General features: G+C 37.8%; 1 long non-coding RNA gene across 1 annotated transcript; it reads right to left on the bottom strand.

Moving 5' to 3' along the window:
- Nucleotides 1–5779: 5779 nt before the first annotated feature.
- LOC145499596 (uncharacterized) lies at nt 5780–15483 on the bottom strand. The gene is made up of 3 exons (XR_014050960.1): nt 14992–15483; nt 9977–10041; nt 5780–8237 (listed from the first exon to the last, which is right to left on the bottom strand). It is a non-coding gene; the product is annotated as an uncharacterized LOC145499596 (long non-coding RNA).
- Nucleotides 15484–23319: the final 7836 nt, after the last annotated feature.

Genomic DNA, 23319 nt, shown 5'->3' with positions numbered 1-23319 from the left:
CAGTTTTTCACCATCCTGGTTTTGCCATGAGTTTACTATCAATGATTGGGAAAACTCTCAGAATTTAGTCAGCAAATTCTTCAATGCTCAAGGGAAACTTGCTAAATAATTATTTGTCATGTACATGTAGTGTATTTCATTAGAATCAATATTTAACTAGTGAACTCTAACAACAATCAACATCATGCTGCCATGCAAACTTATTACCTACTGTAGCTTTCATATATTTTAAAATAATGTTTGTTATTAATATGGTTTGTTACAATTTGTATTTACATGTAGTTTATAAGCTGTTGACTCGTTGCTTTTGAATAGCAGGCAGTGATTCAAAAATAATTTCCTTTTTCAAATGTTTTTTTTTTTTTTTCTATTTTGTAATTAAGTGCCTGGCAACTTGATGGTGGCTGTTTAATTCATAAACAAGGGAAGCATTTAATATTATAAATAAATGATCTCAAGATAGTCAGACAAATATTTTTCATTTTCAATTTATATCAGTTTGGATAAGAATTACTTCATCTCCAAAATTTGGCCTGGGTGCACAGTTCCCATTTTGCATTCCATGTTCAGGGACACAAAATCATATCTATTTACTATGAGGCTACCACAAAATTTAGCAGCTTTGTCATGGCAATGTTTTCACTTTTTCCTAGTTTTTAACACTATAGTTATACCAGTAATTATAACTGCTTCCTTTGTTTACATTAGTTTAATTTACTCAGTATTCCTACTAAGTAGATCTGCAAGCTCATTAGCCCAAATTGAAATTATACAAGCAAAAAATTAGTACTTATTTTCAAGTGCAACAAAACTTGCAACCACTAGCTAGGTGCGATGATAGTCTTATCATGTCCACTCCACCATATTTACCTTTTTGTCTGAATTGATTACTTTCAAGACTTGCCAAAATGTTCATTAATTTGCAAATGTATATGCCTAAAGCCACAAAATATGACACTACTTGATTGCAGAAAAGTTTGAGCAGCAGTGTCACTGAAGAATTAATCATTTTTTGTCAATTGGGATCTTTTTTTAGAATTTAGCTATTGTTTTTTCGAAGTCTCATTAATTTTTCATTTCATTTCAATTTCTCAATTTTTGATTCAATTATTCCTGGATAATGGCAATATTGATATTAAGATTAGACAAAGTACATGTAAGATCAACAGTCTGCATTTTTAACTTTAGCTATATAATTTGCTTTTTCTTTTGTTTTCCTGTTGTTTTATTTTAATTTACAAACATAATTATAGTACGTATAAACAAACCTTTTTGCCAAGCCTCATAAAAAATGATCACAGCGTTATCGGTAATCAGATTACTTTCATAATGCAGACTGTTGATGAGCATTATTTTATTTTAATTTCATTGGCACAGATTGCTTGGTTCTTTCTTGGTGTTGCAAGTCATCATATTTTGAAGGCTCCTTTAGGCCTCCTTTAAACTCTTTCTTTGCTTAATTTCCTCTACAAAATTTTAGGGTTTTTTTTCTGATTTCTTTTTTAAGCTTGAAGGCATTTTTTTTACTTGCCACCCTAAACACACACACTCATAAATCTTGTTTCTTTTTTTCTGGGCATGTATCACCAAGAAACAGCCATTTTTTTCTTTATTAGTTTAGTTATAATGTGCTTGCAAGTATCTACTAACTAAGCTGTTACAGTAGCTTCTTATTTAATTCCAGGACAGAAGGTGGCACACACATCAAGACCAAAGATTGGTCATATTTAAATCTAGCCAATCACGTCCCTGCTGGGTTGTGGAAGCTCTGCCTCTGAGAAGGTGTGTGTTTCTGATATCCTCTGAAATATTCCAACTGAGAAATCCTGGGAAACTTTATCTGATCCTGTAATTCAAACCGGGGATAGTTGAGCACTTGGAAGAGTTGGCCGTTTGTTCTCAAGTGGAGTGGACAGTGTGAAGGAAGGTGAGAGTTTGCTTTTTATGTCTTTAAGGTTTCACATGATTTGTCACAATACCACACCATCAATTTCGGCCCTGCAAGATGCTTGTTTGAAGTCAATGTATCAGGAAATGTTCTACAACCAGGGATGTAAAGCAGGAGTGCTGAATTGTGGAGCTCAAGGAAGGTGCATCTCTAGAGAAAGCATAGACATAGGAGATCACTGAATTTCATCAGTCTGACCTGATTGGATTTTTACAAATGACATCAAATTGAGCCGAGTCACTGGGGGTCTCTCTGATTGAGTTGCTACTGGGTCAGGTTTTCTTTCTTTTCTAGGTTCATTTAATAAACTTAAACTTAAAAATACTAAAATAAAATCCTATAGGCTTGATTATAAACAAAACACATCTTTTTGAAAAACAATTCTTACTAAGCATTTTCCTAAATTTTAATTCTCCCTTTTAAGAAATTTCAAACAACTAAATTATTTTCATTCCCTGTTTTCATTTTCTTTTAACTTATAACATAACTTTCTCGCTTTGGCGGTTTGTTTTCCCATTACAGGCCATGTGATATATTCTCTAGAGAATTGTTCTTTTATCCATCTTAAAATTATTTATTCATATGGACACGACTATTTAAAAATTTGAAAGGAAGAATTTTCAAGAGTACCATCACATGGTCTGAAATGGGGCAACAAACTGCCCAGTCAAGAAAGGTCTATTCTCTAATTTTCCAAAAATTACTATCATTAGGTTGACACTCCACAAACTTGGGGGAGTACCTGGGTCTCTGGGATTGCCTTGGTAACCAACATGAGCTGTGATTGGGTCAATGGTCCCCTTGGTAACAAAGCAATCACAGCTCGTGCTAGTTAACAAAGCAATCTGAGAAATCAGTGTGCTGACAGCTTGTGCCTAGTCTTCCTTAAGTGTCTGTATTGTTTAATAGTAATTCTTATTTGTCAATTGGCAATTTCTTAGAAGCTAAATATGTAATTGGTGTTTGAGGAATAATTCTTCATCAGTAGGCTGTTTAACTGTTAAGTAAATCGGAGACATACCATTTAACAGTTAGTTAGTCTTTTGATGAAGGGTAATTCTGGAACATTTTGCATTGATCATTATTTTAAGCATTTTAGTTACCGGTAATTTAATTTCTAACCAACCTAAATAATCAAACAGGAATTCAAAAAATTAATACAGATATAAATTAAATCACTATAGCGTTTCTTTATTCAAACTGAAATTTATTACTTTTGTAACGACACTAAAACTTCATAATTATAAACATTTTAAGGGAAAAAATTTAAAAAATGAACATTTTGAGGGGGTTATACTTTTCTAGGTAGGCTCGATTTTTTCGTGGGTTTTTTCTTTCCCACTAAAATTCACTAAAATGCAGTTCCTCGTTTGTCACGCAATGCTCCTCTACAAAGTAAAGAGAGACATTGCGTGAGCAGGGAAGTCAGAGATGCGAAGGACGCTGCAATCTCTCGTAATGGGAATTTTTCATTAACAAACAAAAATATTTTAAACTTCTACAATGGAAATTAACGAGTGAAGTTGGATTTTGAAACCATTTCAAGTCTAAACTTAGCCAAATTAAGAAAGAAAAGAAGTCGCGACCAAATTTATTAGTCAACAATTTTCCAGTTTTAAATCTTTGCGCGAATAAATATTTAGTTTAAACACAACAGAACTTAAGCACATAGACTGACACTGTTAGCAGCGATTCGGCCTAAACCTCAAGCATGTTTTAGTTTTCAAGTAACAACAAGACCCGCTCAGTTTCGTTTGTTAATTGCTCGTTTCAGATCACGGATGTTCTCAGGAGAATTGTCTCTGTGATTAGTCATTCATTTGCACGGCAATTTGATTTGCTTATAAAAAAAAAAACAACTCTCCATGGTTACGTCACGTGATATGAAATACGGCAAGAAACAAACAAGCTGAATAAGCATAATTAACTAAAACTTTTTGCAATATTTTTATTTTTAAAACATATATCGGCCAATTTCTTTCATCCAAATTAAAGAAAGTTACCTGACATCGGTAGCTTCACAGATGAAAGACTTTTAGTGACTTGTGCTCTTTGGTGAAGTTTGTGGAATGACGGTCGGTCGGAGGTTTGGTCGGAGGTCAGACTGGCGGATTCTGTGTTCAAATCTTTCTTTGCTTTCAACGGTGATGCACTGAAATTGAGCGCCACACTTTAGCGCTTCGGTTTTTCTTGTCCAGGTTGCAGACATTTCCAACTTAAATGGGTTTCCATCCAAAATATTCCGGGAGGGCGAGCTTATCGGCAAATTATTTTTTTCGATACATTGACTCGCGGATTAGCATCTTGAATCAATTTTCGAATTTGGCATGCGTATTAATTTTTTTTAAACTCATTAATTCCAAAATTACTAGAGTGTGGCATTGTGACAAATTAAGACTGAGACCCTGGAGGCATGGGAAGCAAACTCTCACTTTCCTTTACGCTGTCTACCCCACTTGAGAGCAAACGGTCAACTCTTCCAGGTGTTCAACTGTTCCCGGCACGGGTAAAGGAATCAGATAAAACAGACCAGGATTTCAAAGTTGGAATATTAAATGAGGATAAAAGAAACAACGCTGACTAGTGGAGGCAGAGTGGAAGCAGCCTAAACAGCAGGGACACGATTGGCTAGATTACTTTTTTTTATTTTTATTTTTTAACTTAAAGTCATGGACAAGGAAGACAATTTTTATTTCAATAAAATTTTGTTATCTTTTCCCCTTGTTTTATTTTGCAATCCAACCGTTTGAGTGAACCAGATGAACTCTCTAAAATAAGCCAAGTTCTGGAGAAGTCTTAAGAAAACTTAGCAGTACGATTGACACTTAGTTTTAGTAAACAGCTCGTTTCTCATGTCAATGTATGTCACTGATACGTCTGTTCAGCATTTCAAAACGCACAAAATATATATTTTGTTATCAAGCATGCAAACCCTCACGTAAGGGTCGTCGTCACGTAAAGTGACAAGCGTGACAAGATGTCGCGTCGTGTTGCGTGACGATCCTAAGTGCCAGGTTGTTTTCCTATTAAATTTTGATCGTATCTGTGGCGCACATTGTAACAGAAACAAACCGTTTACTAAAATCAGTCTGGAATCGTACCGCTTAGTTTTAATAAGACCTCAGTTACTGTAAACATAACTGTATTAGTCCTAAGCTGGACACATCAATTCTCCTTACTAATTGCCCAAAGTGTTTTGATCCTAGTTTTCGGAATTTGGTGGTATATCAAGACAATATCCCGAGCTGACAATTTTCTTTATTCCAGTCACCTGTCTGCTTGGAAATGTATTGATACTACAAGGAGAAATAATATGTCCATCAATCTTGGGACTGGCTCAGAGTACGTTTTTCAAAACCCTCAACTAAAATTCCATTGTGGGGTTCGTTTCCAAATAAATCGGCAGTAAACCCGAGGAAAATTCGAAGCCGGATACGAAATGAATACTTTTGGTGCTTGTCATGCTTAAATTTGCTGCCAAGAAAAAGCGCAAAGGTTCCGAAAGCATATCAAATGTCAACCGAAATAAATCTGCTCTAGCCACAGCGTGCAATTTAAGGCCCAAATTTCTGCGCGTAATTTTCATTCCATAATTTCCAAACTGGGAAACATCACGAAATTCATTCGAGATTGCAGCAAAATTGTTGTCAAAGTTACAATTCTAATTTGTGAAAACAACTTGAGCTTGAAAATCCTAAGAACAAAAATATGCAAATTTCTGCATGCTGTTTGCACGCATCATATTAAATATTTACATTAATATTTTTGAAAGATCAAAACAATATTTTAAACTTTAGTTCTGCAATCAGTTGCTCTTTAAATTGTCGTTTTCTCTACGGTTTAAAAACAATTCTCAAACTGCTAAAAAAAAATTTGAAAGAACTGTCCTTCTTCTAACTTTGCAGTTGCTTGGAAAAATTGTAACTGACAGAGTGTGCTTTAGCTGAAGTTTTGAACTCCCAAGACAAATAGTTAGATACATGTGCCTCAGTCTTGTCTTGCATGACATTACGTTCGTTTAGTACACAAGCCAAATCAGTCACGTCTTTAGGAAATGAGATTTAATGACCTGGTTCTTTTTGACTGAACAAGCATCTGTTGCCGAATTTAACGAAACTCAACCAAACAGTGGCCAAGAAACAAGGAAATGTTTTGAAAAACGTACCCATCAATGTTTACAGTTGAATGAAATACAGTCAAACCACTCACAGGTGACCTGTTATGAATTTTGCAAAACCAATGGACTGCTTATAAAAGTTTAGTAATTCGGCTGCACGAGACAATTCTTAGACTTGTTTATCAGACTCGAGATGGTCAATTTTCACAAAGTGGTCACTTAGAGAGGTTCGACTGCGTTTGATATGTCAGACATGCAGTGTACTGTACCAAGATCACATGAATAAACAGAGGCTCTCTATAAAACTGAAGTTAAAATCAAGTGTGTAACTTAGTTTGCCAATCAGTCTGTTTGTCTAAATTGTTCTGTCTGTCTGTCTGTCTGTCAGTCAGTCTCTCATTCTGACTCACATGGCTGTCGGTTAGTTTGTTTGTTCAGTTGCCCATCTGTCAGCAGGTTCTTACATCCCCGTTTCTGTTAATCGATCAGTCAATCAGTATGATAACAAAAGGTTCAAATTTGGTCTTAAGCACTTGATCAGTCACTCAGTCAGTCCGTTCATCCATCCACTAGCTGGTATTTCAGTCAATCAATCAATCAATCAATCAATCAATCGGAGAATCAATCAGCCAGTCCGTCAGCCAATCAGTCAGCCAATCAATCAGTCAATCAGTCAGCCAGTCAGTCAATCAATCAACCAGAGAATTAACCAGCCAGTCAGTCTGGCACTCAGGCAGTCAGTCGGTCAGTCAATCAATTAATTAGACAATTGATCATCAGCGAGGCAGGCAGTAAATCAGTCAGTGAGTATGTCAGTCAGTCAGATCAGTCTGTCTATCAGTTAGTCAGTTGGCCAGTCAGTCTGTCAATCACAGCCAGTCAATCATTTAGTCAGTTCATCTGCCCATCAGTCAGTTAGTTAGGCAGTCAGTCAGTTAAACAATCCATCAGTCAGTCAGTCAGTCAGTCAGTCAGTCTGTCTGTGAGTTCAGTCAGTCAGCCAGTCAACCAGTCAGTCAGCCTGTTTGACAGTCAGTTAGCCAATCAGCCAGTCAGTAAATTGGGCAATCCACCAGTCAGTCAATCAATCAGGCAATTGGCAATTGGTTCAAAATTGGTCTTCAGCACTTGATCAGTCACTCAGTCAGTCCGTTCATCCATTCACCAGCCGGTATTTCAGTCAATCAATCAATCAATCAATCAATTGGAGAATCAATCAGCCAGTCAGTCAGCCAATCAGTTAGTCAATCAGTCAGCCAGTCAGTCAGCCAATCAGTCAGCCAATCAATCAGTCAGTCAGTAAATCAACCAGAGAATTAACCAGCCAGTCAGTCTGGCACTCAGGCAGTCAGTCGGTCAGTCAATCAATTAATTAGACAATTGATCATCAAGGAGGCAGGCAGTCAATCAGTCAGTGAGTAGGTCAGTCAGTCAGATCAGTCAGTCTGTCTGTCAATCAGTCACTCAGTTGGCCAGTCAGTCTGTCAATCACAGTCAGTCAATCATTTAGTCAAACCACCTGCCCGTCAGTCAGTTAGTTAGGCAGTCAGTCAGTTAAACAATCCATCAGTCAGTCAGTCTGTCAGTCCAGTTAGTCAGCCTGTCTGGTAGTCAGTTAGCTAATCAGCCAGTCAGTAAATTAGACAATCCATCAGTCAGTCAATCAATCAGGCAATTGACCAGTCAGTCCATGTCTAAGTCAATTAATCATTTAGTCAGTCAGTTGGTTAGTCAGTGCTTACTTCCATTCTTCCATCCATCTGTCAGTCTGTCAGTCAGTCAGTACGTCCGTCCATTCCTCTGTCCATCAGTCTGTCAATCAGTCAGTCAATCAATCAGGCAAATGATCAGTCAGTTAACTAGTCTGTTGGCCGAGTAGGACTTTTGAAGATGGCTACAGAATATTTTAACAATTATCTGACTTAAAATTAATTCAAAACAGTATTGTTAAAAAAGTGTTATTTGAGAGCTCTTCAGTCTATTCATTGTACAAATCAACCATGGCAGAATAGATTGCATGACTGAATTCAATTTCTCAATGTTGAACTTGGCTTATTCAAGAGCTTTGTTGACCTGGTTCACCCAAAAGCTGGATTGCAAAACAAATTATGCAACCCTTCTAAAGATAACTGCTTCATGCTTTGGTCCACTTTGTCACTGATGGCATCTGATCTGGAAAAGAAAGATTAAAATTAATACCTTTCTTAAGAGCCAAGTTAAAAATATTACAAGAAAACTTATTACCAATTACTAAACAATTCACAGATTTTAAAGCTATTTTAAACCTGATTTTGTCATAGTTTTCATGATCTTTCTGGACAGGGGTAAAATACATGTAGCTTTAAAATAGGGTCCCTACACAGTCAAACCTGTATTAGGCACCCACCCTTAGGGCCTGTGCTGGTGTCTGCTTAATACAGGGTGTTTGTTGAAAACAGGTTCCTTCAGAATTTGTCTTAAAAAGCTTTAATAGCTTTAATAGGGTCATATTAATATTCATCAGTATTAAAAGACTTTTTAAAGGGTCAAATAGCATTCTCGCGAAGGGTTGATAACTCTGAAATACCACATTTCCATAAGCAATAACAAGTTATGAAGTAAAGCCATTTAAGTATACAGTAACAGTATCTATATTGATTGAGTTATGTCAAGGTTCACAAAATCAAACAAGACCAAAAGTTCTGCAAAAACAAAACCGAATAATAATAAACAACCCTCCAAGTTGCAACCATTTTAGTCGCCATGGCAACTAGAATTTTGGAGACTAACTTGCAATGGGAGTCGCCAGCCCGACTAAAATCAACATCATCAAATCAAGATTGAGAGCTTAAGTGGACTATCATCCAGACCAAAAAAAACATACACTGAGCATTATAAATTCACTTGTAAAAATAAGTTCTTTGAACATCTTAACCTACTGAAATTGACAATAAAAAAAAAATGAAATGTTTTAATAATTCCAAGAGTGCCTCATTACTGTACAGCACTGCAAATGATCCCCGACCGCAAATGATCCCCAAATTGGACCGGAAATGATCTCAAACCTCAAATTATCCCCAATGTAGACCACAAATGATCCCGCTGGAAAACGAGGAATGGCATGGAGTTTGCTTCCATGTTTTTATTTATTCATTTTATTTTCATCAACCAAATGATAAACGTAAAGAAAAGATACCAACAATGTAAACTACAATTTAAATATAATTCTCATGATAAATAATCCCATCTCATTTTCTCTCGACAATTCTTCCGAAAAAAATCAGGGAGGAAAAAAAAAGGTCGTAGACAGCGATACCATTTCTCAATTGGCTCAATCTACAAATATGATAGCTTAATGCTACCATGACGAAGAAATAAACAACTTGTATACATTTGTGTTAATACCACCAGAAAGAGCAATCAAGACATATTCATGATATTCATGACACTTGCGCCACTTGTGATTGAAGAAGATTGTCTTGCTGAAGCTATCGCTTCAAATTGCTGATCCAGGGTACGAGTCATAAGAATCTGAATAAAAATGCAGCTCATATTCCAGATGGACCAGATAAAAAATGATTTTGTCCTGCCATAACACACGCCAAACTGGACTAGCTGTCAAAGTTATTCTCTCGCCCTAATTATTTTTATCCAGACATGTTTTAAAAAATATGACAGTTAAATGGTTAAAAAACAAAATTGCTTGCTTTGCCAAAATTTGGAAGCCTCTGAGGCAGCACTTCGGCTTCTTTGAAGATTGGCGAAAATTTGGCAATCCACAAAAAATTGGCAAGTGTTTTAAACTGGGGGTCACACTTATTTTATGCTACATGTTGACAGATTTATTACTTATAGAAACAAAATTGGCTCTAGTGCAACCCAGACCTATTTGATTAAATTAATCAAGAATTATTATTAATCAGTAAGCTTACCTGGATAACCGCTACATGCTGATTGCAGAGGCCATGGACCACTCGGTTTTCTGTTAAAATCTCATCTGGAAAACAAGATTAATGTCAGTGTTAAGTTGAAACCAAGACAACATCTCTTCGACGTTTTCCAACTACATACAAACTTTGCATTTCAAGCACTTTACCTATACTGATATAGGAAAATTTAAAGGGAGCATGCTCCCAACACAGAGGCATATATATCTAGATGTCACTGCCATCCTCCCACACATGTAAAAGTAGGAAAGGTTTTTTGTGGGGGTTTTCTAGCTCCACAAACCATTGATAAAGTCTTGACTACAGAGCAGAGTTTGTCTAATTTACCACTTGTATGCATACAATGAACAAGAGAATTTTGATTTCATCATTTCAAATAAAAGTTGTTTCTTCCTTGTAAACAGTATTTCCAATCTCTTTGTATAATTAGTTCCAATCTCTGTTGCTATTGGTTCACACTTAGCGTGGCTCTAATACATTATTGGTGCACATGAGAGTTTGGAGAGCACTTGAAAAGCTGGAAGAGACCCTTTTCACGGTTTCTGATGCCATCTTGCTTTGGGGGCAAACACAGCAAAAATTACTGTAAATGTATCCATTGGACAACTTAAAAGTTTGATGCCCAATGAATTGAGAGTGATTGATGGACATTCTGAGTATATTATGAGTTACAAGAAAAAGATACATGTACCCAGCAGAAGGTTTTTTTGACCAAATTTGAAGATCTGTAGATTTGCTGTGATACAAGGAATTGCACTTTTAATATTCCATACAAATGTCTCTAAATTTTCCCACCAATTGTTACTTGGTTTTACAAACAAATGTATGGAAAAATGAAAACCTTAATTGTGGCTTTTCTAGCTAGGCTATTTCCCTCAAATGCTATCAGTAAACTCTTTTATGTACTATCTTTAGTTTTTAATTCATAAATACTTCAGAACTCAAATTTCCGTGAGTTGTTAGACATTAGATTCTCCATTTTTCCCTATACATTTACTGAAACATGAGAAGCTTTGCCCACGAAAAAAATCTATGCAAATTAGGTAATAATAAGTAATGCACGTTTTGATTCCACACATGGCCTATTATTAACTGTAACTGAAGATCAAAGTTCCCAATTTTTGTACAATCGAGGTGTTGGTTGTAACATTTCCAGCAACAAATAATGACACTAATTTAGTTACAAAGCCCATGCAGCGCCATTATTTTTATCACGTGGGTCGCAGTTTTGTATATTGTCACATTTCAATGAAATGGCCATAATAATATTTACTAAAGGAGAAGGTCACTCCAAAAAGGTTACATTTTTGTCTTCACCTATAGCAAGTAAACATTCAGCTTTTTCACCCACCGAAGTTTAAAGGGGCAGTATCACGAGAGGTATTATAAGGTTTTTGTGCAAACTATGCTAAAATTATAAAGGTGCACCCACTGACACCTTAAAACGACAAAAAAAAAAAGGCAAAAACTCAATCGCTAAGAGATCAATGATTTTTAGTGATTTTCCTCCAAGTAACATTGTCAAACTTGAAAACGTTGGCCCGATATTTTCAAGTTTTAGACCACTTTTTTCCCACTCATCTGTTGCCATAACAGTTGTAAACAACTTTCGTGACTAGTACGGTGCATTTTAGCAAGGTTAGGCAACTACTAGTGGATTTCCAATTAATACCAACACCTTCATTGGACTTTTAAGTAGCACTAAATCTTGGTGAGACTGCCCCTTTAAGTGCCTGCTATCCTGAAGAAATTCATCTCAAAAGAAGCGACTTCAGAGGACACCATTTTGAACTGTACTTGGCAGCCAGGCCGTGTTTATGTGACTTAATTCCATCCAACTTGAAATGGGCAGGAAGGAGAAAAACCTACAACTAACTTTGCATCCTTCACAAGGTCAGTAAAATGTATTTTTTCCAAGCGATTATCCACTTCCCTATCTTCACTGCTTTCATTTTTGGAGTTTTGAGCTTGTTTGGCCCATAATAATACAGCTTCAGAGCAGCCATAGCCCAGAGTGGTAGTTAATAGGCTTGTCAGAAGCCATTTGGGCAAAATGTCTTGGACAAAATGAAGGCACGAACACGCAGTGTGGCTGCTGAGTACTGCGGCAACAATGTCAAATTTTGGTCTTCTTTGGAGACAAATTTCATAAGGAAAACCTCCACTTTAGAGGCTGAAACTTCGGTGAGTGACTAAAGTTAGTGTGAGGCCTTTCTCAAGTTCTGTGTGGAGATACTGGTCAATAAGTGAAGGCTGAAGTGAAGCTGAAAGCATGTTCTGACTTGCCAACTTTAATGAAACTGCCAAAGGGTTGAAACCAAGATGAAAACCAATGCCGAGACTGGAAATCACATAATCCAACTGGGCCTAATCAGAATGAAAGCACAGTTCATGCCTAAGTTTTTCAGCATTTATTAGAGTAACACTAGATGGAGAGACCAGACCTTGCTGCAGGGAGCCCATGAAGGAAGATAAAATTAATATGGACGAGAGGTTGGAACTGAAGTGAAAAGAGGCTTGACAATGGAGTCTTGTGTCAATGTAAGAACAGTAACAGGTATGGGAAATACAACGTTTGAACTCTGAACGGATCAAGGAATATCAACATTACAGCTGTATGTAAAAAGTTCTGCTGGAACATAGGATGGGACAATCTGGCTACCACCTTACAGCTGCCGGCGTTTGCTCCAGGGAGGGGTAGCTGACTGCAACTGCTGACTCGAGGACAGAAAGAGACAGTTGATGCGAGGATGCTCACCTTCACATTTTGCACAGCTATGGGAGTAACTGTATTGGCCAAATGGCCAACAGTAAGTACCATCGTTCTATGATCAACAACTTGTGAGGTTAGAGATGGGGCACTAGATGGTAGGCTCTATTGTGGCAGCAAAGTACAAGTGTGAAAATTATACAAGTCAAGATTCATGCAAGACCAATCTGCCAAACCTGATGAGGCAGCGTCTTCTCTGAATGCAATGTTGTAATGAAGTCAGGCTTGGGAATTGGCATGACATCTTCAAGATGAGAAGCTTGTAATGAGGTAAGTCTGACCACCTGGACTGATAAGCGCTGCAGAGAATCCAGGAGAAAACCCAGGTTATGATGTCAGTAATTTCTTGAACTCTTTTTTTGCAGGACTTAACAAGAAGTTTTCTTTCCAGGTAGGTTTGGGGCTCTGTATCCAAAGCTTTCAGGTTTTCACCTAACAAGTCAGTTAGATTGACCAACTGGCCTGACCTGACCTTTGTCACCAGCTTTTCAAGAGCTGGGGAGTACCCTGGACCCACCATGAACGACCTATTTAGTGACAACGTGGACGAGATTGAAGAAACCAAAGAAAATGATGGACTGGGAGACTGGATAGCGGTGGACAGCGATCCACTCATGGCACCACAAGAATCAAACAAATATGGCACCCTGACAATAGCCGGGGTGGATAACGCAGAATTCCCTAACATGCAATATGTGGAGATAAAAGAAGACACAACGATATTTCCAGTGAATGGACCAGTCGCAGAAGAAAGTGGTGGATGACTGGAAATGGGAGTCAACAAAGTCGTGCCTGAAACCAAGTTTCTCGCCAATGAGCAAGTTGGCGAGCCAGAGGTTGAGTGACTTTGCAAAGCCGTCAAAATCCGAGGTGACGAATCGCCTAACGCCTGAGAAAAGACCTGGGAGAGGTCCTGCTATGAAAGAGTGAAAGTAGGCATTGGGGCCACTGCATCTGTTGAAACCAACGAGGTTGTCTCCAAAGGTGGTGGAGCCGAAGACAAAGGCTGGCCCAAATCCAACATGAGCACCAAGCTGTTGTTCGTTGAACGCCCAGGAACATGTGTCAGTTTCAAATGATCAAAGAAGAAAAATCTGGCAGGAAACTCGTGGCAAATAACGAAGATGAGGAACACCTTTAAGCATGATCGCAAAAGCAAGACTGCGTGACAAATAAAAGATGTATTGGGTCCTGTTTCATGTTACGTTTCCTGGCATGCGATGATAAGTCGCGTACAAGATTAGAAGACCTCTTGGACTTAATTTTTTTAGTGGGTAAACCTCTGTCATGTTTTGCCATGGTTGCTCCCCCCTAAAAGCACGATGGCATCAGAAACCGTGAAAAGGTCTATTGCTCTTGGTATGGCTTGAATAACTCATACCCCTTGCACCTCCCCCCCCCCCCCCTCCCACCCCAATTGAGACGCCAGGAGATCTGAGGGGGAAGGGGGAGTCTTCAAAGGCCGTTTCTAAAAGGGCAACTGTGCCGGCACCTTTGTTCTTCTAATAAATTCTGAAGGGGAAGGTGTGTTGGCACTTTGATCTTCCTTTCTTGGGAAGGGGGATGGGGGAAAGGGTAAAAAGTTAACATTTCTGAGGCAGTAAAATTGAAAGGTCCTCAATAAGGGGGAGGGAGGTGGAGGGGCACGGATATCAAATGGAATGGCCCCTAGAAATATCACGCTACATGTTTCTCAGTTTATGTGCCTCTTCTGCACCTATCAATGGTTTGCCGGGGCGTCGTAAAACCCACGGGAATTAGACTAAAGCACACACGGGTTGGGATTTTGACATCCTCAACAGTCCCCAGGGTCGGAAATTTGACTCGACCGCCTTCTTGAAAAGTTAAGCGAATCTGGGAATGAGTGATGTGTGGTGTGCCATCTTGGAAAATACCACTTGCAATAAACTTGTTGTAAGTGCCTATCATTTCATTGAACGTACTATGCAAGGTCTGTGGTCCCCTGGGATGGGAATTTGACTTATAATGGAGACTCAAAGGAGGGGAAATTGACATTTGAAAACCTGAAAATGTCAAATTTCCCCAGGGTTTCCCGACTCCCCCATCCTGGAGAAAACCATTGATAGGTGCATTAAAAGCAGAATAAACTCTGATCGATACACGTGCATCGTTTATGTCCTATCTTATTACCTAGTCAAGTATTTATCTTATCAAACTGTAAGGTAATCACAACTCAAAACAATTTACAAGCGCGCTTACATCAGCTTACCTTAGCCTCAGAGGTTGTCAACAACAAGTACGTCTCCACATTCCACCTCCTGGTTCCGACAAGCAAAAAAGTGAAGAAAGTTAGCTTATGACCCAGATCAAGTAATATCACTGGTTCACGCCGTTTAAAAACAAAGAAAAAACCTTTGAAATTACAATAAACTCGACTTTCCATTATTTTTCTTGCACACGTGCCAACATGGCGGAACGAACTACACTCGCAAAGATCACTGGGAAATAGCTAGAGCGTGAGGGAGTGGGGAGGGGAGGGGAGGGACACGAGAGCATAACCAGCAAAATTACATTACATGTACAGTACTGTATTAGCGTTAAAACTCGAAGCTGAAAATCGCCCCCACACCGTACTTTGACGATAAAACACCAAAAAAAAAAAAACAAATTTTTTATGAATTTTACTACGGCTACAATTCTATTTGCTTACTCCGCAAAACAAGAAGAAACTTCAACAAAAGACGTTTACAGCTCATCTTCACCTCCGTTCTAGTTCATGCTGGTCATTATCAAATGCATAAGCAAAACAATAAAATCAGGAGCCCATCACTCTTGATAAAATAGAAATTCCTATCCTGAAACTAGCTATTTAATAAGTCCGTTACATTTTTGACATCTTTGCAGTGTTTGGCCTTTGGCAGACCACAGAAATTAGCTAAAACTGACATGATTATAAAATGAAACCATCATGGTGGCTATCATGACTGAATAAGGTCTATTGTTGTAGAAATCATCGTGAACAGTATAATGCAAAGTTTTTTTTGTGATGAAAAAACCACACCATGTCAGATTGAAAGGCTCAATGTCCACGTCTCCATAGCAAAAACAAAAATATACGACAAATTAACAAAAAGAGATATACATGCATATATATCATAATTGGACGGGACTGCTTCCCATCAGAAATACCTCGTAAAATTAAATCTAAAAATATTAGATTCAGCCTAATTTGTGGCTGCGAATAAGAGCAAGATCTAGAAAAATCAGTTTTTCCTTTGTAAGTGATTTCTTCATTAATAATGCTCCTCGCGGGGAGTAGGGATGGCTTGGCTCGCCTCCCACCAATGTGGCTCGAGTTTGATTCCCGCCCGATGCCATACACTGTATGTGGGTTGAGTTTGTTATTTTTCCCGCCTTGCTCCGAGGGTTTTTTCTCCGGGTTCTTCGGTTTTCCTCCCTCCACAAAAACCAACACTCCAAATTCCAATTTGACCAGGACAGAGGACCCGCGTGAAAACCGGCTAAGACTGATGTGACTTCCCCTCTAAACATTACAATTTATATTGCAATTTATAATCCACATACAATTCTACTCCGATCTTCGCAGAGATTTTAGTTCTACCTCTACTGAGTAAAAAACTCTGCTTTGCAATGATTCCAGGGTATTCCAATATAGACTATATAGGTTTTCCCTTTAATTCCTATTCAAGCGTTGCGTTTTCGTAAAGTCAACAACAACAATAATCTTTATTTTCCTTCATTTTAAAATTACATGTTATTTGGTCCGCGGACAGCAAGTGCTAATCTAGGCGGACCATTAATCGCTTAAGCGTATAACTAGATTAATTAAACATATAACTAGATTAATTAAACGTATAACTAGATTAATTAAGCAATAGACCACAAGTTTTTATGGTTTATAGTCCGATAAACCACGCGGGATGTTGGAAGAACACGAGAAGAATTCATAAATCACGAGCCGCAGGCGAGTGATTAACGATTTCTTCGAGTCTTCTTCCAACATCCCAAGTTGTTTATCATGCCGCTAAACCATAGAAACTTGTGGTCTATTGCTTCTACATAATACTGAATTCAGAAGACACGCGAAATTTCCATGAGTTTACCGGCACAATAAACCATAGCTGATTGACCAATCAGATCGCGCGCATTCATTTGATTGTTATATAATTAAACATATAAAACTAGATTAAACTAGATTAATTAAACATATATAACTAAACTAATTAAACATATAACTAGATTAAATCTTGCCAACCTTTGACAAGCTATTTCGGGAAAAACTTTTCATGGTTTGCTCAAACATTATTGGAAACGTCGTTGGCTTAGAATGAAGTTTATTATCTTAATTTCTAATTTTTTTATGAAGATAAGCCAGCAGTTTGTGCAATATTTTTATTACGTTGTCCTGGGGAATGAAATAAGATTTAAACTTCAGACATGGAAGTATAGAGTCAATTAATAAAATAAGTGATTTTGTTGGAGAAAGGAAACAATATGAATCAACACAAACAAGGATTAGAATTGAAACCTATTTAAGCTATTTAAGCTATTTAGCATCAACTTTTTGACAAAAACAGAGTGAATTAATTTTTACGTTTTCGGGCAAACTCCAAAAATTGAAAGCTCGTCTATCACTGTTGTGCCTTTCATGTTAAATTTAGCCAGGTTGCAGTTAAACTTCGACGAAAGTTTGTTCACTCGACGTACGTTTACTGTGGCAAAGATTAAGATCATCATTTGTAAATTGACGATATTGTTATGTCCAGGCTTCCAAGGCCATTATTTTGCGCTGTTTTATAAGCCATGGTGGAGCATTACCACAACGTGCACGAGAAATGATACGGACCTTTTGACTGCTTGCTTGAAACGAGCCAGGACATTTCAATGGTTTTTTAATTGTTTTGATCGAGAAATATCAGCAGAATAAGGCGAGAAAACGAGCATTATTTTATACCGGTGCTAGACCCAAAGTGCAGGATATTTTTGAAACACTAGAGAATACAGGGTACATATGACTTGCAAACTCAAAGAAATTAAAATTCTCGCGAACAAAGGCAAAAGCAAAGGACTACTGGGGCAATACAAAATTCTAATACGAGTTCAGCCTCAGCCGTACATTTTACTGTTTACTACAACGATAACGCAATGTTTACATTTTCAAAGGAGTCAATTGTTTAAAGTGAAATGTAAAGAGTGAGATGCGCCCGCATTCTCACAGAATTTTAAGGTTGTTCTATCGGAACAAAATATTACGCGATTAAATTATCGTTGTCTTTATAAGTTTCTATACTTCTAATTTCTTTCTCATTTTTTTACAGGACTGAAGGAAGTTAAATAATAAATAATAATAATATTTAATATTTCTAAGGCGCAAATTAACATGTGAATATGATCAAATGTTAACACTCTTCTACTGTAAATGAAGACATGCTGTATAATAAAGCTGCAAGTTTTCATCGTGATCTTTTCTCTTGCAGAATACGCAGAATATATTTATTAAAGAACGTATACTCTCGTTGAACAATTAGTAAGATTGAAATACAGCGAAGAAAGGAAACAGAATCTTTTGGTACGAAACTAAAATACGTTGTTACAGGTAACTTGATTGTACATGGAAAGTCTTTTGGCGGGAAAAAAATGTGCGCTTTTAAGCGGTGCCTGGAAATTTTTTTCGAAAAACAATTAAGTCTTTTGGCGGAAAAAAACTCTGCGTTACTAGATGGAGTCTAGATAGTTGTCAAAAATAAACTAAGTCTTTTCGCGGGAAAAAATATCTGCAGTTTGCAGCCAGATTTTACCCATCAAAAGTCTCCCTTTATTTTGACTTGTTACTAGAATATAGCTAAAGAGATTTCGACTAGTTTCCAGGCCCCTTTAAAAGTCTGCATTTTTTTATCATTTGAACTCATTTGTTGATTACAATATTGTTTCTTTATTGCAATAAAATATTTAATTGATAAGTGATTTACAAGTTGTGATCTTTATTGTTTAAATTCTTGAAAGCATGAAAACTGTCTAATCTACTACTGAGGTCAATAGATGCAAAGCAATTTTACGAGTCGTAACATTTCTCTGTAACAGTTCGCAACTGACTAGAACTAAGTCTGAAAAATATCTAAGTGGTAATTACAACAGTCTGCTAAAATCTACAAACAAGTATTTTGAACTGTTTTGTTTATACAAACAGTGTTTACTAAATACGAAGAAAAGATTGCCGAAAAAATTTGAAACAAGAGTCAATTTGACCTACATAAATTCTTATCACAAACCAGGTCAGAGCCGAAGCAGCTCGTGAAATTTCAGCTTTTTGAAAAACTCAGTCGTGCAAATTATTCTAAATTGAACAAGAAAAACCGTATGATTACCTATACTAATTATATTGTTCATTACCTAACGGGTCGCATAGATCGGAAACGACACCAAGTGACTCAGCCCCCTTCATCTTGTCTTAAGGCATCCGACGTCCACGAGAATCCATGAGAGCATAAGTAAAATTGAGACTCTGTTCCTCTGTGCCCCGACATTTGCTGAGCAAGGAGTTACACTGTGGAAATATAAAACGCGTCCAGCTCAACAATGCTCAGCACGATCTGCACTAAAAAATCTTTTTAAAAAAATTACATCTAAAGGATCCAACGAGTACACTCGGTGGGGTGGGGGGGGGGGGGGCGTCTAAAGTTGAGAGTGGCAAAAGCAATCTAGTCTTCTAGTGTACATGTTGGTTAGGAGAGTTGAAAGCCAGCAGTTTAAAACAGTAAACACTTAAATTGAACACCATACGTTTTCCTTTTTTACAAAGGCTTTGGAGAGAGTCTCAAATTCAAGAATATTACCTATGTAAAGCAAGAAACAATATGAATTTTGGTCGAAATCGTCTGTCAAGTTGAATTGTTTGAATTGCAACCCTCTTACATTCTTTCCCCTAATTCATAGCACAATTCCTTTACGGATTCTTTCAAATGTCCTCGTTCATCCCCGCTGGCTCGTTTTTTTTTTCAAGATGACCGTCGAATATTTCAGTCCATCAAGTTTACACAGGAAAGTTTTTGCTGCGATGCAATTGCACGGTGATCACACAGCGAATCCCCAGCTTTTTGACTCTTAAGGTGATTCCCTAGTAAAAGAACCCGCCATAGATTTGCGATGAACTTTGGTATGCCGTTGTTACAGGACAAGGAGATATTAAAAACGTAATAAAAAGACGGGGTCACCGTGCTTATTTTCACGCCACAAAGCTGACAAATACGGTTATTTAGGTGACTTTTGATAATCTCCGTGCGCAATAAATAAGCTCGGTTATTTTTCAATGCAGCATGTTATATCACACAGAGTTTGACTTTCTTTGATTGTTTATTTATTTACGTCCTGCAAAAAATGTCTTCAAATACCCTGCATTTTTTTATCCTTTAAAGGGAACATAATTTGGACATGCGCTGTTGGGCCCGTTATGTCTCCCTCTGTAGTATTTATCGCATTTGCCAAAAAAAGTAGCCATAGATTTCTGCTAATTTTTTTTCTCAGTTATTGAGCGCGTGCTAATGACGCGAAAATCGTGCACAGTAGGGATGCGCAATGCAATACTAAGGAATAACCTTAATGTGGATGAACTCTAAAACAGGCTGCACTCATACAGTTTACTGCCGTATTGTTCCATCCAGTAAAGGCAACTAAAAGGAACTTTTGATTTTTAACCTTGTTTCAGGGGTGGATCACTCTGTTTTGTGCCAAATGAAAGGGGTGGGTCACATGTTTTCTATCCACCACATTTTCAAATGCCCCCCCCCCCCCCCCAACCCCTTCCTCACTTTTTGACCAGTCCATTGCATAGGAAAGTTTTTGCAGAGATGTGACTGCACGGTGACACAGCACGAAGCCTGGTTTCAATAACGCCCAAATGCAATGCCCATTAAAATAGCCGGCTTTGTAAAGGTCGTTTGTTTCGCACGGTCGGCGCAACAAGCGCCAGTTGATTACGGTTAATTGAAAATTTCGATCTCCAAACCTGCAGTTGCGTCGGAGTTGCTTAGCAACTACGGAATACTCTACCCGAAATAACTTACAAAACTCGGAAACTTTACAAAGTCTTGCCAAAAAGACACTTGGTTCCTGATTGTGCATAGAATACAAACGATCTCACCATTGTTGACTCAGTGGGAGATTTCCGACGATCGTGTTTCATCAGGAGCCTCAGTAGAGGAATCTTAACCTGAAAGGAGGTTAAGAAAACAACATAAGTGTCGAAGTTCTTAAAGACAAAACAATCCTATAAAATTGTCACTTTGGACAAACTATTTATTTAGACTCGAGTAATGGAGACATTAAAAACAATTAGATTTGGGTAGGTTTATGATTTAGGGTGATTAACAACGACTGCCAGTAAAACGTAAATTCAGGGTCAAACGTTTCGCAAAGTCTTAAAAATTGTACGGAGCAGTTTCAGAGCCGCCGTCAAGTTTCAAAAATTTAAGGGGGCTGCGAGCCCCCTCAGTGAGACTTTTTTTTTAACTTAGAACAAATTAAAGTTCTATCTAACATTTAATGTGTTGTTCACAATTCGATAATAAAAAATATGGAGCTCGCAGAGCTCGATCTTGAGTAATTGGCACTTTGAGCAAGAATTTAGGGGAGATTTTAAAAATGTCACTATGGTAATCAATAATATCAGGCGGGTGACCAAAACAACCAAGGTGGTTTGTGTAGCATTTCCCGCGCGACACTTGTTGCAAGTGCTGCTTCGAGTTTTGGATGGTTCATAACGCGTTGTTCGCGGCGATTGTCTTGATTACACCGAGGCCCCGCCACGCTATACGCCGCAGAAATTTGAAAACCGCGTTTTCACTCTGAAAACGCATCAAATATTTCCGTCCACACTACGCCAGAGAAATTTGAAAACGCAAAAATCACCGGTTATTTTCCGTTTGTGTTTGAGGAAAACTCGGGCAGGGAAATCACGTGACGTGATCGCTGTCGAAAAGCTTCGTTTTCAAAATGTTTTCCGTCCACGCGAAAACGCAAAGCCGGCGTTTTCAAATTCCTCTGGTTTGGAGAACGTTTTCGAAAAGCTCCGTTTTCGTGACGGATTAGTGTGCACTGCACAGGCCCAACCGTAGAAAGAAAGCAGCGTTTTCAAATTTCTCCGGCGTAGTAAGGACGGGGCCTGAGTTTTGCAAACTAATTCGGTGCAGAAATAAGTCTTAAAATGTCACCAATGTCACGGAGATAATCCTTCCTCTGCGATACTTCAAAGATAACTCAAAATTGAGACTTAAATAGACACAATGTCTCTTACAGCGGAAAGACAGGAAAACAGACTTATTATTGCTACGATGGCTATCGTTTATGTTGGAAACTGGCTATGGTTATTGTTTATTTCGGAAATTGCATGAAAGGTAGAACATAACAGCATTTTTCATGCGTTCTTCGATCCTTTAACCCCGTGAGTCTTGTTTTGCTATTTTTTGTACTTTGTTATCCATAGCGTGAGAAGAATTACAGGAACGAAGCCAATACGAATCCGCAGCAGGTCGAATTTCTAACCGCAAAAAATTGTTTTGAAACCTATAATCAAAGCTAAGGAACAAAACTCCACGACAAATATACCGCAAGCCAAAGTTTCGGTATGGAATAACAAGGAAATTTCGTCATTAACCATTTTATCACAATATTAATCGCTGCATAAGAAAAAGTGGCAAAATACAGTGTAAAGCGAGTCACGGAAAAGGAACATGGAAGGCAAATCGAAAAAATAATTCTCACAAAACCTGACGCTGAGTAAAAGATCAAAAAACAGGGAATAAAAAAAACACTCTTGCTCCGAAAAATTGTCCAACCCCCCTTAACAAAAAGATAATTGTCCATGTCTTACGTGCGCTCTCAGCTCCTCAGTATTGAAATAACTCAAGTGTTTACAACAACGCCTAAGTATACACTGACATGCCAATTCTCAAAGGTGATATTGAGTACAGAAGTCCATCTCTTCCCTCCTTGATCACTATCATAACCGTTACCATAACCGTTATTGAGTTGCATTGAAAGTTAGTGAAGTATTTCTTGCATTGCGCGCACGTGGCTGTATCACGTGAATTGCTGTTTTTATGATATTTCTGGGCAGTTTTCAATGTAGGAATCGTTCATTAATGTTCACCTATAAGAGATGTCATAGGATAAGTAAGGGTCAGAAGAGATGAAACTACAAATATAAATAATCCTAAGTAAGAAGATGTAATTTCACTGATTTCTCTTCGATCTAAAATCTCATCACAGTTTTGTTTCTTTCGATACATGCATTTGTGTATAAACGATACTGATGTAAACGATATTGACTAAAATTCATTTTGGAAGCCAAACAAGGGACAAGGCTCGCTTAGCTAAGAGGATTAGGGACACACACAAAACGTGTCAGTAAACGAAATTAAATTAAATCAAATTAGTGAGAACAAATTAAGAATCAAACACAACAATGGCAGAATTGCAAATCAGATCATGGGCTGTCCTTCCGGAAAAATACACCTTTGTAAGAACGTAAAAAACAATCAATATCACTGTTTACTTTTCTGACATTCCTGTCATTTTATTT

This window comes from Orbicella franksi, chromosome 1, assembly GCF_964199315.1.
Source record: "Orbicella franksi chromosome 1, jaOrbFran1.1, whole genome shotgun sequence".
Lineage (NCBI taxonomy): Eukaryota > Metazoa > Cnidaria > Anthozoa > Scleractinia > Merulinidae > Orbicella > Orbicella franksi.
Note: the sequence above shows the minus strand (reverse complement) of the source record. Positions and strands in the feature narration are given on the sequence as shown.